The sequence below is a fragment of the Canis lupus genome, chromosome 24 (genome assembly GCF_011100685.1).
Source record: "Canis lupus familiaris isolate Mischka breed German Shepherd chromosome 24, alternate assembly UU_Cfam_GSD_1.0, whole genome shotgun sequence".
NCBI lineage: Eukaryota > Metazoa > Chordata > Mammalia > Carnivora > Canidae > Canis > Canis lupus.
In genome coordinates this window covers 29526066-29542927 of record NC_049245.1, presented here as the reverse complement: position 1 = coordinate 29542927, position 16862 = coordinate 29526066, and the positions used below count along the sequence as shown (strand labels likewise).

General features: G+C 47.1%; 1 long non-coding RNA gene and 1 pseudogene across 2 annotated transcripts; one reads left to right on the top strand and one right to left on the bottom strand.

The window, feature by feature from the left end:
• Window positions 1–950: 950 nt before the first annotated feature.
• Window positions 951–13304, top strand: LOC102152405. 2 transcript variants are annotated; one of them, XR_005377856.1, is made up of 5 exons: window positions 951–1131; window positions 5929–6016; window positions 11808–11975; window positions 12272–12391; window positions 13076–13304. It is a non-coding gene; the product is annotated as an uncharacterized LOC102152405 (long non-coding RNA). The 2 variants fall into 2 exon arrangements; XR_005377857.1 differs by lacking the exon at window positions 11808–11975 and adding an exon at window positions 7113–7810.
• LOC100686352 lies at window positions 2494–3819 on the bottom strand (annotated as a pseudogene).
• Window positions 13305–16862: the final 3558 nt, after the last annotated feature.

The following is a 16862-nucleotide window of genomic DNA, read 5'->3' as shown; positions in this document are numbered from 1 at the left end:
TTGGGGTTCTTTCCATGTCACCAGCTAGGGCAGGTATCAAGAAAAACTCAGGAATGCTTATTTGAGCCCTAAACCTAACATGCCCTAACCAAATGCTTTTCTGATGGACAATGTAGCTACTGTGTGGTCACCAGGCCCAGCCCTCAGGATATTTGCCCAGTGTCAGTGTGACCTGGTTGGATGTCTATGAACTGACTTCTGCTCTCCCTCACCCTCCCCAGGCTTAATATCATTTAAAAATGGCAATTTTGGAAAATTGAAGAAATGGTTTCTATTAATCACAGTATCTGAAAGATTATAGCATTGAACATGTTACATTATTAATGATATTTTTACTTTGTTAAGTAACCACAATAAAATTTATGTAAAGCGTCAACTGAAGGTTAATTAGTACTTAAGCTTGATATTTTAAAGTTAACTCACTAATGTGAGGGTGATTATTCTTTAATAATAATGAGGCAAGTCTTGATTTAGGTTCAATTTGCTAAATTTTCCTCTTTTTGCATTTGATTTTCATAAGGGTTGAGGTCTCTAATGTATATAAATGTGATATTGAAATCACATATTGACATCACAGAATTGTCAAGACATTTTTTTTAAATAATGGGAGATTTCTTTTTGTAACAGAAATCTAGAATTACTCATCAAGAGAGACACCTGAATGCTTCATCTTAAGGCTGTAGCCTAGAAATAGAAGTCAATTCTTGTTGTAAAATAAAACCAAAATTAAAAAAAAACACACACACACAAAATACCAAAAACCCCAAATCAGCAATACTGGCACTCCAATCGTGATTGTAGTTCAGGGATCACCTCTCCTGGTCCTCACCAAGCTGAGTTAGTAGATTTTTTTTTGTTTTCTTTTTTTGTTTTTGCTGTCTCAGTGAAAAACTGTGAATACTTTGATTATGGGCTCACCACATTGCATCATAATTGCTTCAAAACCTGTGTCTGTCAGAGTGCCTTTGGCTGCAAGTAACACATTATCAAATTCAAACTGGCTTAGTCAATGGAGGAATTAATTATGTCAAAAAGACTACAGGTGCTGGACTCCCGCTGAGGATGAGTGATGCATCAAGGGAAAGAGAAGAACTGTGAGTGGAAAGATATTAGCTTTCCTCTCTTTAAAAGGTGAGATCTTGGAGCACCTGGGTGGCTCAGTCAGTGCAGCGTGTGCCTTCAGCTTGGGTCATGATCCCAGGGTCCTGGGATAGAGCCCTGCATCTGGCTCCCTACTCAGCAGGGGAGTCCACTTACCCCTCTGCCCCTGCTCATGTCTCTCTCTTGAATAATAATAATAATAACAACAACAAAAAACCAGTGGGGTCTAATCTTCTATCCTTGAATGAATGTTGGGTTTAGTCACTTGTTCGTAACAACTGGAACACAGTGGAAGTGGTAGTGGGACTTCTGCAGCTGGGTCGTAAAGGTCATTACAACTGTCCACAGTTTCTTGGATTGCTTAATTGGGAAGCCAGCAGGCATGTTGTGAGGACTCTCAGCTCTGTGGAAGGGCCCACAAGGAAAGGAACTGAAGCCTCCCACCAACAGCCTGTACTGCCCTGTCACGTGAGTGAGCCTCCTTGGAAGCAGATCCTCCAGATTCAGTCAAGCCTTCAGATGACAGCCTCAGCTGAAATTAGGCTTCAACCTCAAGAGACACCCTGAGCTGGAATGTTCTAATCAGGCCACTTGTGAATTCCTGACCTGGAGAAATCTTGAGATATGATATATGGTTATTGCTCCTTTAAACCACTAAGTTTTGGGATAATTTGTTATACAGCATTAGATAGCTAATACAGAGGGAAAAAGGGATTGGTCCAACCTTGGTCATGTGCCCATCATCACTGGACCCATAATCATTGGCAAGAGAACGCCACATGTTGACTGGGTTAGGCTACTCAGCAGCTCTTTCTGGAGCCTACAATGGGTGGAAACCTTGAAAGCTGTTTGCTGCAGGACCTCAGAGACTAGGCTCAGGCCAGGCCTCCTGCCCCTTGATATTTCACCTCTAGCTCTTTCTTTTTTTTTTTTTTTATTTTTTATTTATTTATGATAGTCACAGAGAGGGGGGGGCAGAGACACAGGCAGAGGGAGAAGCAGGCTCCATGCACTGGGAGCCTGATGTGGGACTCGATCCTGGGTCTCCAGGATCACGCCCTGGGCCAAAGGCAGGCGCCAAACCGCTGCGCCACTCAGGGATCCCAGCCTCTAGCTCTTTCTGATTTCTTTCTTTCTTTCTTTCTTTCTTTCTTTCTTTCTTTCTTTCTTTCTTTCTTTCTTTCTTTCTTTCTTTCTTTCTTTCTTCTTTTCTTTCTTTCTTTCTTTCTTTCTTTCTTTCTTTCTTTCTTTCTCTTTCTTTCTTTCTTTCTTTCTTTCTTTCTTTCTTTCTTTCTTTCTTTCTTTCTCTTTCTTTCTTTCTTCTTTCTTTCACTCAAAATACATTTTTTTTTCATTTAAAAAAGTATTTAGAACACATAAAACAAGGCAACATTTATTCTTTCTTCTCATCTTCTGGTGTGGGGTCTGTCGGTGGCTCCTCCACTGTAGCACCGTTGCTCTCTGAGACAGTTTTACTATCACTGGTCCCTTCCTCGGCCATACTGTCCACCCCCTCCTGCCCGCTCTCCTTGTCCTCAGGAGTAGACGAGCCTTCTTCACCGTTCTGTTAGCTTTCTGTTGCTTCTTCAAGGTGTGTCTCCTCTGTCTCCATAGGGATGCTTTCGTCATCCTTCTCCTGGGTCTTACTAGCAGCTGGCTCTTCCTCGGGAACCATGCTGCTCTGACTACGTTCAGCTTGCTCTGCTGCTTCTTTCTCCCTCTCCTCTTGCCTTTTGCGAGCCTGCTCTTCTGCCTGTGCAATTTCAGCGGCAACCTTTTCCATATCCACTTCTACTTTCAAACCGCACAACATTTTAAGTTCATTCTTAAATGAATCTGTGCTTTCTAGGAACTTCCTCTTCTTTTCCTGGTGTTGTTCCTCTATCTGAAGAAGTTCAGCTTCTAGTTTTCACTGATGAACCATTAAGGACTGGACCTGTCGTTTGAGGACCTGCATTCTAGCTGTTGTGACAACTGACCGAACGTCTGGCACCACACTCTCACTAAGGATTTCGCTGATGAGGCGGTGGTTTCTCTGGAAATGGGCAGTGGCTGTATGCTTCATTGAAAAGCCATCATCATAATCATCTGGATCTTCAGCAGGCTGAATGCTCATGTAAGGTTCTCCTTTCTCCATGCGAGACTGTCTCTGTTGACTTTCTTCCTCTAAAGCAGCTTCTGCACGACTTTTCGCATTTATGCAAGCAAGGTATGCAGGGGAATTATGATAGGCCTTCATAGATTCATTGTACTCTATCTTTTCTGCTTCGTATTCATTTAAATATTCTTGTTTTTCTTCATCAGTGAGATCTCGCCACATGCCACCAATAATCTTGCCAATCTCCCACAACTTTAGGTCAGGGTTGGAAGCTTTTACTTGGTCCCAGACCTTTCTGCTGTACCTCATGTAGGGCATCAGCGGCTTATCTGGTGGCTTTGGGGGTTTTGGAATCGTAATACCAGAGGATGCCGTGACCCGGCTGTTGGTGCCCGGGTTCCCTCTCAGCCTGTAGTTGTTGTAGGTGAGATGACTGTATGGATTGTATCCCACAAACCCTGGTGTGCTGGGCATTTGTGTTGCAGGAGCTGGGGTGGGAGGTGGGGCATAAGATGGTCTTTTTGACATTTTGGAAGATTAAGTTCCCAGTTCCTTAAGAATGAATCTGAGACACCGCGGGCAGAAAAAGCGCCCGCAGCTCCGGCCTCGTTTCTCTTTGTCCCCTCTTTCTGATTTCTGAGTGTGACCTCCTCACAACCTGTCTGCTTCTTTTGAAGTGGGTTAGAGAGGCTGGTCTATGTTTGGCAGCCCTCAGGCCTGATTAGGAGGTGAAATAAACCATTGCAGGAAATATATCACAATTCGGGCAAACCTCCAGATTGCGGCAACTGGAAAGATGCTTGGAAGAAGCTACTGTTGATGAGACTGTTCACAAGCAAGACTCCTTGGGGAAGATTATGGTAGCATTCAGAATCCACTCTTGCATCTTACCTTCTTCTATCCTTTTTCCTTTCCTGACGCAGAGCAGGCTCTATGTCTGTCTAAAATGCTACTGTCTTTCCTTGCTTCTGGGGATGGGGATGGTGTCTCTGTTTCATAAATTCATTCTCACAATGGCTCAGAAGTCAGAGGGTCATGTAACTGGTTTAGCAGTCAGACAAATCCCAGCTCTGCTGGGTGCTATCTGTGGAGACTTAAGAGGACCCACTCAACTTTCTAGAGCCTCACGACCTTGATCTGTCTAATGGTATAATAATTACACTTAGCTGGAGTTATTATTGATACAGGGTGAGCTCCTGTAGGTGATGTGCCTTGTGTATTTGTTGGAATGTTGATGGTCATTCTGCATAAGAAAGGGCTCAGCATTTGTCAAGTGAGTTTGGGAAGCCCTGGGTTAATCAAGTCTATTTACTGTAGGATTCTGTAGAGCCCTGAATCAGCTAGTCTTTATCATGGCTCTCTAAGAAAGGCGTTTTAACAAGCTGTGTTTTCTTAATGTATTTAACCATAGAATTCTATTTTGGAGGGCATTACATGGGCTATGTCCATTGCCTCAGCCCTGTATTTGGGAAACCACCAGGGGCCAGCCATATCCTATGGTAGGCCCATGTATGGCACTTCTTTAAATAAAGATTTAATTAATTAATTAATTTACAGTGTGAGCCACGGAAGGGACAGAGGGAGGGAGAGAATTTCAAGCAGACTTCGTGCTGACCGTGAAGCCAGACACAGAGCTCAATCTCATGACCCTGAGATCATGACTTGAGCTGGAATCAAGGGTTGGAAGGTTAACGAGGCCACCCAGGAATCCCTTTATGTGGTACTTCTTTTACCTCAGGGATGGCTCCCCCGTTTGAGGTGGAGGGAAGACCCAGTGGAAAGTGAGGGAAGGCCCTCCTTTCCTTCTGCATTGTGTGAATTCTGGGGAGCAGTCGACTTAGCAAAGTCTCACGTGTGCCCTCAGGTATTTCTCACAATGTACAGAGGTTTATAACATGCAAAAATAGTCTCAAGACAGCCCCTGGCATTCTGGTCCCCAGGGCAGGTGCAGACACACTGGAAGGTAGTCTTGATGGGCCCTGGCTCTTGTGAGGTCACCATACTCTTTCCACATCCCTTGCCATACAGCTCCATTTGTCACCAAAATGGAAGCCTCTTGAAAGTCATCTCAGTGATGAAATGAGCAGCACTTTTCTGAATGAAAGACACCTTTCGGTTTAACATGCCGACGAGGTAGCTTACTTAGCAGCCCCTGATGTATGGAACATATCTTTGGCTTCCTCGGCTACTGGACCGACGAGTCTCAGGGCTGACAAGGGCTCTGACAAAGATAGGCCAGCACGCAGCTATTTCCTGTCCCTCCAAAAAAATAGCATTTCTCCCCGCTACAGAAATGCCCAGAACCCACCACCGTGTTCCTTTCCGTGGTGGATTCTGGGCCCCTTTGTCCTTGGCTGTCCAGTGTGTGGCTCCCTCTTATGCCATCGGGGAGGGTCAAGAGCCACTTGGATGGAGGAGGCCTCAGGAGTGGGGTTGTCTACTTCAACAGTGTGGCTTTGATACCGTAGCGTGGAGCAGCTATGCGATTTCCAGTGCTGCCAGGCCCCCTCTTGGGATGAGCAGAGCCTCTGAGCAGCAATCCTTGATCCATTTTGGAGAATCTGATGGAATCTTTGGTTCCTCTCCCCAGAGAAACACAACCTGGACTCAGCCCATTATAATAGTCTGGCATTTGGGGTAAAAACCATTGTATTAGGGCACTATGACTCTGTTCTCTTCTCATTTACTTTTTGGGGCTCCTGTTTGATTTTTGCCTTCCTTCCCTTTAGGAATGCTGACATGGTGCCAGAGCTGTGAGTTCCTGTGCCTGGGCTCAGTTGTCCTGGTGGCGACAGCCTGGATGATAGGAGCACGAGTGTGAGCTTCCTGGCCTGGGATGGGGGCCAGTTGGGGCTGGAGGAGGGATGGGAAAGGAGAGGATTTGGGGAGCAGGAGAAGGGGGTGGGGTGGGCAGGTGGGAGGCGGGGGCAGCGGGAGCAAGGGTCTCTGACTGGGGGGCATTCAGTAGAAGGTGACACGTGAATGACGCCCGGTGGCTTAAGAGAGAAGAAGTTGGCAGCCTGAAAGGGAGGGAGACAGAGAGCGGGGCTCTTCAATATTGGCATTCATGTCGCTGTGACAGCAGCCATTTATCATACCCTGAATGGGAGTGCAGGGCCCAGTGCGCCGCCAAAGGCCTCTGGTTAAAGTTTTACCTGAGTGTGAAAGGGGCTGGGGCTTCCCTAGGCTGCGGGGGTGGCCCCCGGGGGCCCATCTGTTTGGAGCAGAAAGACTCTGACGCCAGAGGAGGGGCCACTGGACAGGATGTTTCCGGGTGCGGGGACCCCTCCAGGCGTCCCAGGCCAGCAGGGGAAGGGGTCTGCCTCACACGGGGGTCTGGGAAGTCCTGCTCCAGGCATTGAATGGGGAGCCTGGCCCCACATCAATCTGTGAGACTGCCATGGAAGCGGGGGGTGGGCTGGGCAAGTGGGAGCAGGAGCACATTTTGGCAGGTGATGTCACCGATGCCCAGCTCAGGGGGTTTTATTTATTTAATTTTTTAAAAAAGATTTTATTTATTTATTCATGAGAGACACACAGAAGGAGGCAGAGACATAGGCAGAGGGAGAAGCAGGCTCCCTGCGGGGAGCCCGATGTGGAACTCATCCCAGGATCCCGGGATCACCACCTGAGCCAAAGGCAGAGACGCTCAACGTGAGCCACCCAGATGTCCTCCCTCCTTTTTAAAAAAATATTATTTAGTACTTGCTACACATCAGGCATCTCATATATAAATATACACATATATTTTGTTAGGGGGATAACCCCTATTTGTTGTTGGCAGAGTGAGGTGTTCTTGGGGTGCAGGACTTTCAGAGCTAAATCTGGGATGGTTTTAGGCAAAACAGGACATTAACTTGAGGTATTAACCTGAGGACTAATTCAAACTTGCGTTCATTTGATCTCACAGCAGCTCTTGGAAAGAGGCATCGCATTTACCTCCACTTACAAGTGAAGAGCCAGGCGGTGAGAGGGAAGTGATGAGCCAAGGCCACAAAGCCAGGGAGCAAGAGAGCTTGGGTCTGGAGTGAAGCAGTCTGGTTTCCAAGTTGGAGCTCCCAGCCCTCCACCGTGCTGCCCAGGCCTGGAGGGAACCCTTGTGTGCTGAGCACATTTTCTGAACTGAAAAGCTAGGAGGAGGAGGTCTGATGTGTTGACTGTTCATTGTGGTGGTCTTTAGGGTCCTGTGTTTAAGATGGGGTCTGTCCTGGACTTTGTGGTCTGTCTGGTCCACAGAGAGGCTGGCAATGGGGAACAAGTCTGTCCTAAAGGTACGCAGTGCTTCCAGCGTGTGGGGCCCTGGTGTTTATCTAGGAATGTAGCTAATGACCTTGGAGGTGCTTGCCAAGATTCCCAGGCTAGTGAGGACAGAGCAAGAGGTCAGGGAGGATAGACATGTTGGATCTTGCATCCCAGGATGCTTTGCCAAGTGGTCCCATGCCCCTGGCCATGAGCAGGCACCAGGGTGATGGCAGATGAGTGAGGACAGGGGGATAAAGCTGTGTTCCCAGGCAGGAACCACTTTGGCCTATATTCCATCTTGGGTTGTGGGATAGCTCAGTCACCCCCGTGCCAGGCTCCTTGCAGAGAGAGGATGTGAATCCAGATCACGTGAGTCAAACAAATCTGCTAAGAGGCCTTTTGGAAGAAAAATGAAATCCCCCAATTCTCCCCTTTGGGAGTCCTGTGGGCTGTGTTGATGGAGTAAGTATTTTCTGGATGCCAAGTTCACACCTAGCGCTGTGGGCAGAGGCCTTAGTTCTGGGAAAACGTGTGTGTGTGTGTGTGTGTGTGTGTGTGTGTGTGGTAGGGGTGGAGAGGCATAAAGATGCTGGAGGATCTCTTGTTTCTGTTAAGAGACTAGCACAGCTCAGAGTGTAGGACCATTAGCTGCTCTCTCCTGGCCCATCCCCAAAGCCCAGCTGCTGAGGCCTAGCTGGCCTGGGCTTCCACTCCAAGATGTGACTTCTGTCTTGTGCGACCACATCTCAGCTCCTGCCAGAAGCTATGCTCATTGACCCATTCCAGCCCCAACTCAGACCCCTTGTCTCTCCACACGATGGTGGCGCCTTGCTGTTTAGTAATCACACTTGGAGAAGCCACACTGTAATGTCCCAGAGCTGGCTGAATGGGGTACAGGTGGCGGGAATGCAGAGGTCTTGGGTAACTGAGAGAAAAGCCACCAGTAGGAGGTATGAGCCTCCCCGAGGAGCCAGGTGGTGGGGTATTCAGAGAAACATGTGATGGAGGAGGTTGGAGGGGGTGCACTAAGCAGGAGCACAAGGCCAGTGCTGCTTACCACCTCTCTCTCTTTCATAGAATCATCCATTCAACACCCATGAACCGTTTGCACTGATACCTTCTCTGTGCTTGTTCTGTGTTAGGCTTAGGCTACATAGGAGAAAATATGACATGGTCCCTGCTGCTTGGAGCTTGGGAATATAATATGTAAGTTATATCTTGTGGTTTGTGCCATGAGGTAGATACATGGGATGCTGGGGTGAATGACAGGGGGTCTGGGAAGGCCTCTCCAAGAAGGAGCATGTAAGTGAAGCCTGAGGATGGACAGAAACCAGCCAGGGAGGAGTGAGGGCGGTGTGCAGGCAGAGGGGCAGCATGTGCAAAGCCCCTGAGCTTGTGAGGTTAGAGCTCAGTGAGTGGCTGGTGGCCTGGGATGAAAGTGCAGAGGGACCGAGGGTCCTTCAGGATCAAGGGCTGTGATGAGCCGGTGGCTGAGTGGGTGGATTGTTCCGTTAGAACAGGGCCCGCGAATCTATGGCTAGACCTCAGTGCTGGCATAAAACAGTAGGTGCCCGATCAATGTGTGGTGGAGAATGAGGGGAGGCAGCAGGGGGAGCTGGGTCAGGGTGGAGGCGCTTTGGGATGTGGAAATGGTTATTTTGGTGGTGGTGGCAGGGGCCATCCTTGCACCAGCCCTGTCCCCTCTGTCCCCTGTTCTCCCCGCCTACATCGTCCCTCTGGCTTCTCTTAATTGCCTTGGGGATGCTGAATGGGGAGGCCGGGAGGGGTCTGCATTTGTGCCTTGCCCGGGGGGACATTAAGCGAACAGAGTCCCTCTCGGTTTTTCATGTCATTAATTGGTGATCTTCAGACTCTGAAATAGCATTTCCCCTCGCCCATCCCTTATTTCATTATCCTCAGCTCAATACACATCAGTGCCGTGCAAGGCAGCCTGCTTGGATATATTAGGAATTATTTAAATGAGATGGGGATGTATGGGTAGTTAAAAGCGCAGTCTTCTATCCTGCCCTAATTATGTATCAAATTACGTTACAATTATTCCCAAATATAAACTTGCTGAGGACCTCCAAAGGGGAGGTTCTGAGAGCCTCAGAAGAAAAGTGAAATAGGGTAGAAGGGAAACGATGGCCCTAGGCCTGGAATGGGCTCGGGGCTCTGAAACCCAGGCAGCAATGTGTGTGTGTGTGTGTGTGTGTGTGTGTGTGTGTGTTGGTCTCTCTGTCTGTCTGTGTCTGTGTGTCTGTGTGTGTATCTGTGTTGTCAACTCTACCACCACGCCGTGTCTATTTTAGGTGTTACTGGCTCAGGGTTGGCAGCCATCAATGAGCAGCAAGAAGTCCTATGCAGACTTCTGTCAAATTATGTACAATGACTCTACCATTCTGTAGCTCGTGTGGCCCTGACTCTGTGCTCAGGCTTCAGCAAGGTTCCAGCCTCCAACTTTCCCTGTGAGCCTCAGCAAACACTTAGAGAGCAACCCTCTGCGTGGGCACTTGGCAAATGCCTTCTTATGCAACACTCGCTCAATCCTGGTAGGAAGGGATGGGCTTGCTTGAGGTGTCTTAGCCCAAAAGTGGCAGGTTGGGATTCACACCCAGGTCTGTTTCTGAGGCCATATGCCCCAGAAGGTGACACTGGGCCACTTGGTCCCCAGGCTAGTGAGCAGCTTTCTTCGGAGTTGTTTTTATCCATCTGTTTCATGCTAGGAGCTAGCCTCCTCTGTAATCTTTGGAGGGATCCGGATCAATCCTTATTAATAACTTAATAATTATTAGTCTTCATGAGGCTACTGATGTTGCAGGACTCTGAGTCTGGCTGCTTGAATTCCTCCTCTCTCACACCTGCCTCCTGTAGCCACTCATTCTGGGCCTGAGGATGGGAGGTGGGGGTGTTCTCATCAGAAGAGCCCTCTCCCTTCTCTCTAACTATTGGGCAGGTGGGGTTGCCCAGGGGTGTCAAGGTATTTTCAGCTAAGACTTCAAAGCATGCTGGGACCTTGTTGTGGGTTGAATTGTGCCCTATCCCCACTATCCTCCCTGCCAGTGTTGAAGTCCCTCTCTAGTACCGACATAGGGTCTTTGCAGATAATCAAGTTAAAACAAGGTCAATCCAGTATGACTGTACCTATAAAAAGGGAATTTGGGCATGGAGACAGGCACAGAGGGAGGATGGTATGAGGAAGGATGCCAAGGGAAGCTGAAGGCTTGGCATCAAGCCAAGGAACACCAAAGATTGCTAGTAGAGGGCCAGAAGCTGAGGGAGAGAGGTGCCCGGGCTGCATTCCCCCTCACAGCCCTCAAGAGGCACCAGCTTTGCCTGTGTCTTGATCATGGACTCTAGAACAGTGAAACAATAAGTTTCTTTAAGCCCCTCCATTTGTAACAGTCCTAAGTAATGGATACAGGACTCAGTGGTGGGGTACAAGCAGGGCGGAGGAATGGAGAGCCGTGGGTGGCAACCAGGAGCCTCACCCTGACAGGTGTCCCAGGGATTAGGCAGGCCTGGCCTGAGCCCACCTGACAGCCAGCTTTGTAGATGGGTGAATGTGATCTTGTGGCAGCCAGAGTCCCTAAACAGAAATGACATGCCTTTCTAGGCGGATGGTCAGCTGAGGAGTTCTCAGCAGAGTCTGGACCAGGAATCCAACCAACAGATGGAGCCAACCCCTGTCTATGGGGAGAAGGCTATAGGACCTGGTCCTGTGCTGAGTGTTGGGGCAGAGTCAGCAGTGCCCATGTCTTGTGCTTATCAGGAATTTCCAAGGCTCACTGTTCTAGCTCTGTTCCCTCTGCCCTTTGGTTCTGACTAGTTGTTACCAGTGGAATATAGAAGTGATGAGAACACCTCTGAGTTGAGGTGGTTAAGAGAGAGTGGGCATTCTGCACACATCTTCTCCTTCCCTTTCCTGTCTGCTGCTGGCATGAGGGGACTCAGGAGGGAGCCTTGACATAGAAAGGAATCTAGGGGGCAGCCCGGGTGGCTCAGGGGTTTAGCGCTACCGTCGGCCCAGGTTGTGGTCCTGGAGGCCCGGGATCGAGTCCCACATCGGGCTCCCTGCATGGAGCCTGCTTCTCCCTCTGCCCGTGTCTCTGCCCATCTCTCTCTCTCGCTCTGTGTCTCTCATAAAATAAAATAAAATAAAATAAATAAAATAAATCTAAAAAAAAAAAAAAAAGGAGTCTGGGCCCAGAAGTCCTTGCGTGGGGACAACTGCCCTGGATGAAGCCTCGAAGAGGACGTTACCTATGGGGGGTGTTTAGCCCAGGGCCTGGTTCCTGACATAAAGGATATATCTGATTAGTATTTATGTCTCTTTCTCTTCTGGGGTTCAACTCCCTAACCCCAGAGATGAGACCACCTTTGGTGGGCCTCTCTTTCTCGACTCAATGAAATCTCTCCTCCAAGCACCTCCTGGATTCCCCAAGAGAAGCTGGGGTTCCTAAGCCTGACCTTGGAATCCCTTTGATTTGCAAGATTGCTTATTTCCATTTTTAAGGAAGCATTTCTAATAAAGGTACCAAAACTATTTTTGCATGCAACTTTTTTTTTGGGGGGGGGTAGGACAATTTGTGCTAATTAGATGTAAAAATCATTCCTGGGAAAATTATATAATTTACATGCAATTTACAAAATAGGCCTTTGATATTATTTGTGCTGCTACTTTGCTGTGAAGTTAGTAAACAGCGTAAACACTGGACCTGGGTGAATGTGCTCCAGGGAAAGAGGCCCAGGGGCTCCTGATGTGAGGCATGGCTCTCTGGGGTCATGGAGATGCCAGGTTCTCACTGTGGAGGCCCATTCCCCCCGCAGGCAGCCCTGGCGGTGCCAGCTGACGCCACCATGCCCCACTTGTGCTGGATTGCAGTTTCGGGATGACTCATAGATGGCTTTCCACATGTCTCAGCTCCGGTGTGATTCTCGAGTACCCAGGTGAGAGCAAAGCCTCTTGGCAGGTGCTTTGGGGGAAAGGGAGGGAGGTCCTCAGTGGCGTACCGAGGTCTCTATCCTGGGTTGTGTTTTAATTAGGGACTTGGATGAGGACCCTAGGTTAGTTAAGCACACAGGTAGATGGAGTGAGATTGGGGGGGATAGTCAATGGGGTGGAAGACAGGACCCAACAACCTCTAGACAGGTGGGAGCTATGTTCCACCATCACAGGAGGAAATCTAACAGGTGCATCCGTAAAATCATCCATTAGGAACTCAGTGGGGGAAGATGATACTCTGCAGCAGTCTCTCTGTCAGGGCCAATCGGGAGGCAGAAACCACAGCAGCTACTTTAATAGCAAGTGTTTCATATAAGGGACAGGTGGTCATCAGAAAACTGGAAAGATCAAAACTGAACACCGAGGCATCATGGGGGGGGGGTGTGCTCCAGAAGTTAGAAGCTGGGAGGAGGAGCCCCAAGGAGCTGGGGCTCAGATCTTCCAGGAGAAAACGCCAGCTGGTGAGGGCTGTGAGGGTGACATGAGGAGACTGGTTCTGTAAGTGTGGGAAAACCCCACAAACTGGATAGGGTTTTTCTAAGTGGGCTGAAATTAGCTGAAAACCCAGATGCTACCAGATAGGAATTAAGGTCGACCAGGGAAGTGAGCACCATCTTTACTCCCTTCAGGCTGCAGGGGAAGAACAGAGCCAACTCGTTCTGGATGGATTCAGATGGGGAGTGATCGGGGATGGCTCCAGAAAGGCGGTTTCCAGGTTGAGATAAAGAAGACTTAGGGGCATCTGGGTGGCCCAATCAGTCAAGCAGCTGCCTTCAGCTCACATCATGATCCCAGAGTGCTGGGATGGAGCCCTACATCGGACTTCCTGCTCCCCAGAGAGCTTGCTTCTCCCTCTGCTGCTCCCCCTGTTTGTGTACTTTCTCTCTCTCTGTGTGTGTCAGAAAAAAAAAAAAATAAAGGAGACTTTATTTTCCTTAATTTTCTTTCTGATTTTAGAAGCAATATCTGTTTTTGTAGAATCCTTGGAACATACAAGTTGCTGAGATGTCAGCTGGGGTGCAGGGGAGACATGATTTCTCAGAGTTCCAGGTGACATGATCTGGCCCTTCTATCCCCAAAGCAGAGGACACTCAAAGCCCTCTTCAGGAGTTTTTTTTTTTTTTTTCCTCACCAGGAGTTCTTTGCATTCCCCTCTGGTTTACATTCTCCAAGCCTCCCCTGCTCTTTGACCCCCACTATATTGCTCTGAGATGGAGCTGGGCCTGATATTGGCTTCCCCTTGGGCCAGGCCCTCAAGGATTCAGCTTCTAGCCCATGTACAAATCAAGCTGTTTGCCCAAAGCCAGATTCTTTCCGAGAGGAGTTTTGGCACCAGTTCTTAAGATAATTACATTTTTTCCACCTTGTTGCATATAGAAAAGTTTAAAGAAGCAAATAGAAATCATTTGTAATTATACCTTCCAAAGATGACCACTCTTAACCTTTTGGCCTTTTTTCCCTCTGCAAATGTATTCATTTTTAAGATAATTTGGATCATAGTGAATATTATAATTTTGTATCTTGCTTCCCCTTCCCCCATCGCTTAATACACGAACATTTTCCAAAGGCCAATATGTGTGTTTTTTTTTTTTTTTATGATAGTCACAGAGAGAGAGAGAGAGGCAGAGACACAGGCAGAGGGAGAAGCAGGCTCCATGTACCGAGAGCCCGATGTGGGATTCGATCCCGGGTCTCCAGGATCGTGCCCTGGGCCAAAGGCAGGCGCCAAACCGCTGCGCCACCCAGGGATCCCCAATATGTGTTTTTAAAAATATCTTTTTCCAACAGTGGCCCAGTATAGAATTCTTTGGCTATGTCGCAACCTGTTATGTGATATTTTGCTTTAATGGATTTTTTTTTCTTTCATGACTAGTTTTCTTGTTGATATCTTTTTTACATAAATCTTTGTGCATATCTTTGAAAATTTCCTTAGACTAGAACCTCAAAGCAGGATGACTGGTTCAAGTGATATATTAAAAACACCTTTTATTATGGAAAATTTTCAAATATACATTGGAGAGAGTTGTGAGCTGGACACCCTGTGTTATCATTCAGCTTTGACGATTACTGAAATTCTGACAGTTTTATCTATCCCATCCTCATTTTATTTTTTTAAGATTTTTTTTTTTTTTTAATGATAGACAGAGAGAGAGAGAGAGAGGCAGAGGTACAAGCAGGCTCCATGCCGGGAGCCTGACGCGGGACTTGATCCCGGGACTCCAGGATCGCACCCTGGGCCAAAGGCAGGCGCTAAACCGCTGAGCCACCCAGGGATCCCCTACTTTTTTTTTTTTTTTTTTTTTTGATTGGAATGTTTTAAAGCAAGTCCTGATGTTGTATTATTTCCCCTGTAAAAGTTAAGTTTTTCTTCTCAAACAGGTATAATGACTTCTTATAGCATAAGCAGGATACCATTTGCACACTTAAACTAACAACAATTCCTAAATATTATCTAATATCTGGCTAGGTCAAATTTTCTCTAATTAATTAAAAAATATCTTCCCATAGACAACTTGTTTGAATCAGGATCCAAACAAAAGTCCACGTTTTGCATTCATTGATAAATCTTATAAATATCTCTTCATACTACCTCTCCCTCCTTTTGAAACCATGCCCTTTATGTATTGAAGAATCTGGTATAAGACAAAATTTTATAGTTCTCAATACATATTAGAAAACTGATTTCCAGGAGGGTTATAACAATTTGCACCTCTGCCAACAGTGTGAGGGAGCACACATCTCATCTGTAGCATTGAAAGTCATTACACTTTTTAAAAATCAATTTGATAGGTGAGAGCTGACATCTTATGGCTGCTTTAACTTGCATTTCTATGATTAGGAACATGATCGAACATTTTTTCCCCATATGCATATTAGCTGTTTGTATTTCTTCCTTGGTGAATTATCTCCTTCGACCTTTGCCCCCTTTAAAAAGTGGTATTGATTATCATGCTTGAGTCTATAATATAGAGAAGTTTGAAATTTTTATGCAGCCACATTCATTATCTTTTCCTTTGTGGCTCTTCTATTACTTTCATGCTTAGAAAATCCTTATTGTACTCCAAATTCCATTTGCCTACATTTTTTTCTTCTTGTTTGATTTTTACTGTGTTTTTAAGTCCATTTGAGATCTCATATAGTTAGATCATTGATCTAGTACCATGGATTGAATAATCCTTCACTCTTCATTTCTTCATGAGCTTGCCTTTATAATGCTCTAAATTCATTTACACACAAACACATTAGTCTGTGCAGGACTTGTGCAATCATGAATTCTCTGGGGCCTTGAGTGGTGGTGAGTGGCCTGTGACGGGAGGTGTGCAAGTAAGTAAAGCACCACATCAGGTTGGGATCTTCTGTCTTTGGTGGTCTGGAGGTTTCTGATTTCCCTGTCTTGGAAGGCCTGTGTGCCCCCAGCAGGTCTGGGAGGCAATGATAATCCTCCTTCCTTCTCCTCTTCCTCCTGTTCTTCCTGCTTCCAGGACGGACCTTCAGACTTCTGTTTCTGTCAGGGCTCATGGCAGGGTATGTACAGCCAGGATCTTGCCAGGTAGGCTGGATGTGATGGCCTCTCTCAGCTGGTTGCCTACTGCTCACACTGCCAACCTGCATGGTCTGGACTCATCTCTGAGAAGTGGTCTTTGTCTGTTTGCTCAGATATTTTTGTCCTCATAGCATTTCCCCCAATTTACAATCACAGCTGATTTTGTTGTTTGCTTCTCCACTGGACTGTAAGCCCCCAAAGACAGAGGTCTTGTGTTCCCATGTTCGACGCATGGCTGGTACCTAGGAGTTGAAAAAATAGATGACTGTCCTTTGGAACTGGAGGGTGATGGCTATGGTGACTTCATAATCTAAGCAAAAATGAGAGACTGTCATCTGACCGGAACAAATGCTCTTTTGGGGACAAAGGGACAGCATATCTGAAATTGAGGTCCATCCCAGAAAATCCAGAACAGCTGGCTGTCACAGAGTGGGCCGAGTCTCCTGAATCTCAGGTCTGTGTGGAGCCGTGAAAGTCACCCATTTTGACCCTCATCTGACATCTGACCTCCAGAGCTGATTATTTCTCTGCTCCACGAGCACATTCCCGACAAAATGGGGTCGGGAGACATTTGCATCCAAACCACCAAGCTCTTTAAATGCTGGGGCCCGGAGGCCCGATGGGTTTATTAGATTATCATTGCGGAAGTTAATAAAGAATTAATTTCTCTTCATGTGACATCCAAAGGCAGTTATTTCAGGAGCCTGTCCATTTACACAAAGCCAAGTATTTGTCAAGTGTCACAGGCAATTCCCAGGTCCCAGCCCCCCCCCCAATAATTCTGGATTAGGGACAGCCTGAAATGACATTACACAAATTTTCTTTCAAGATGCATTGAGCTCTGGGGACCACTCAGGAATTTCAGGTTCCTG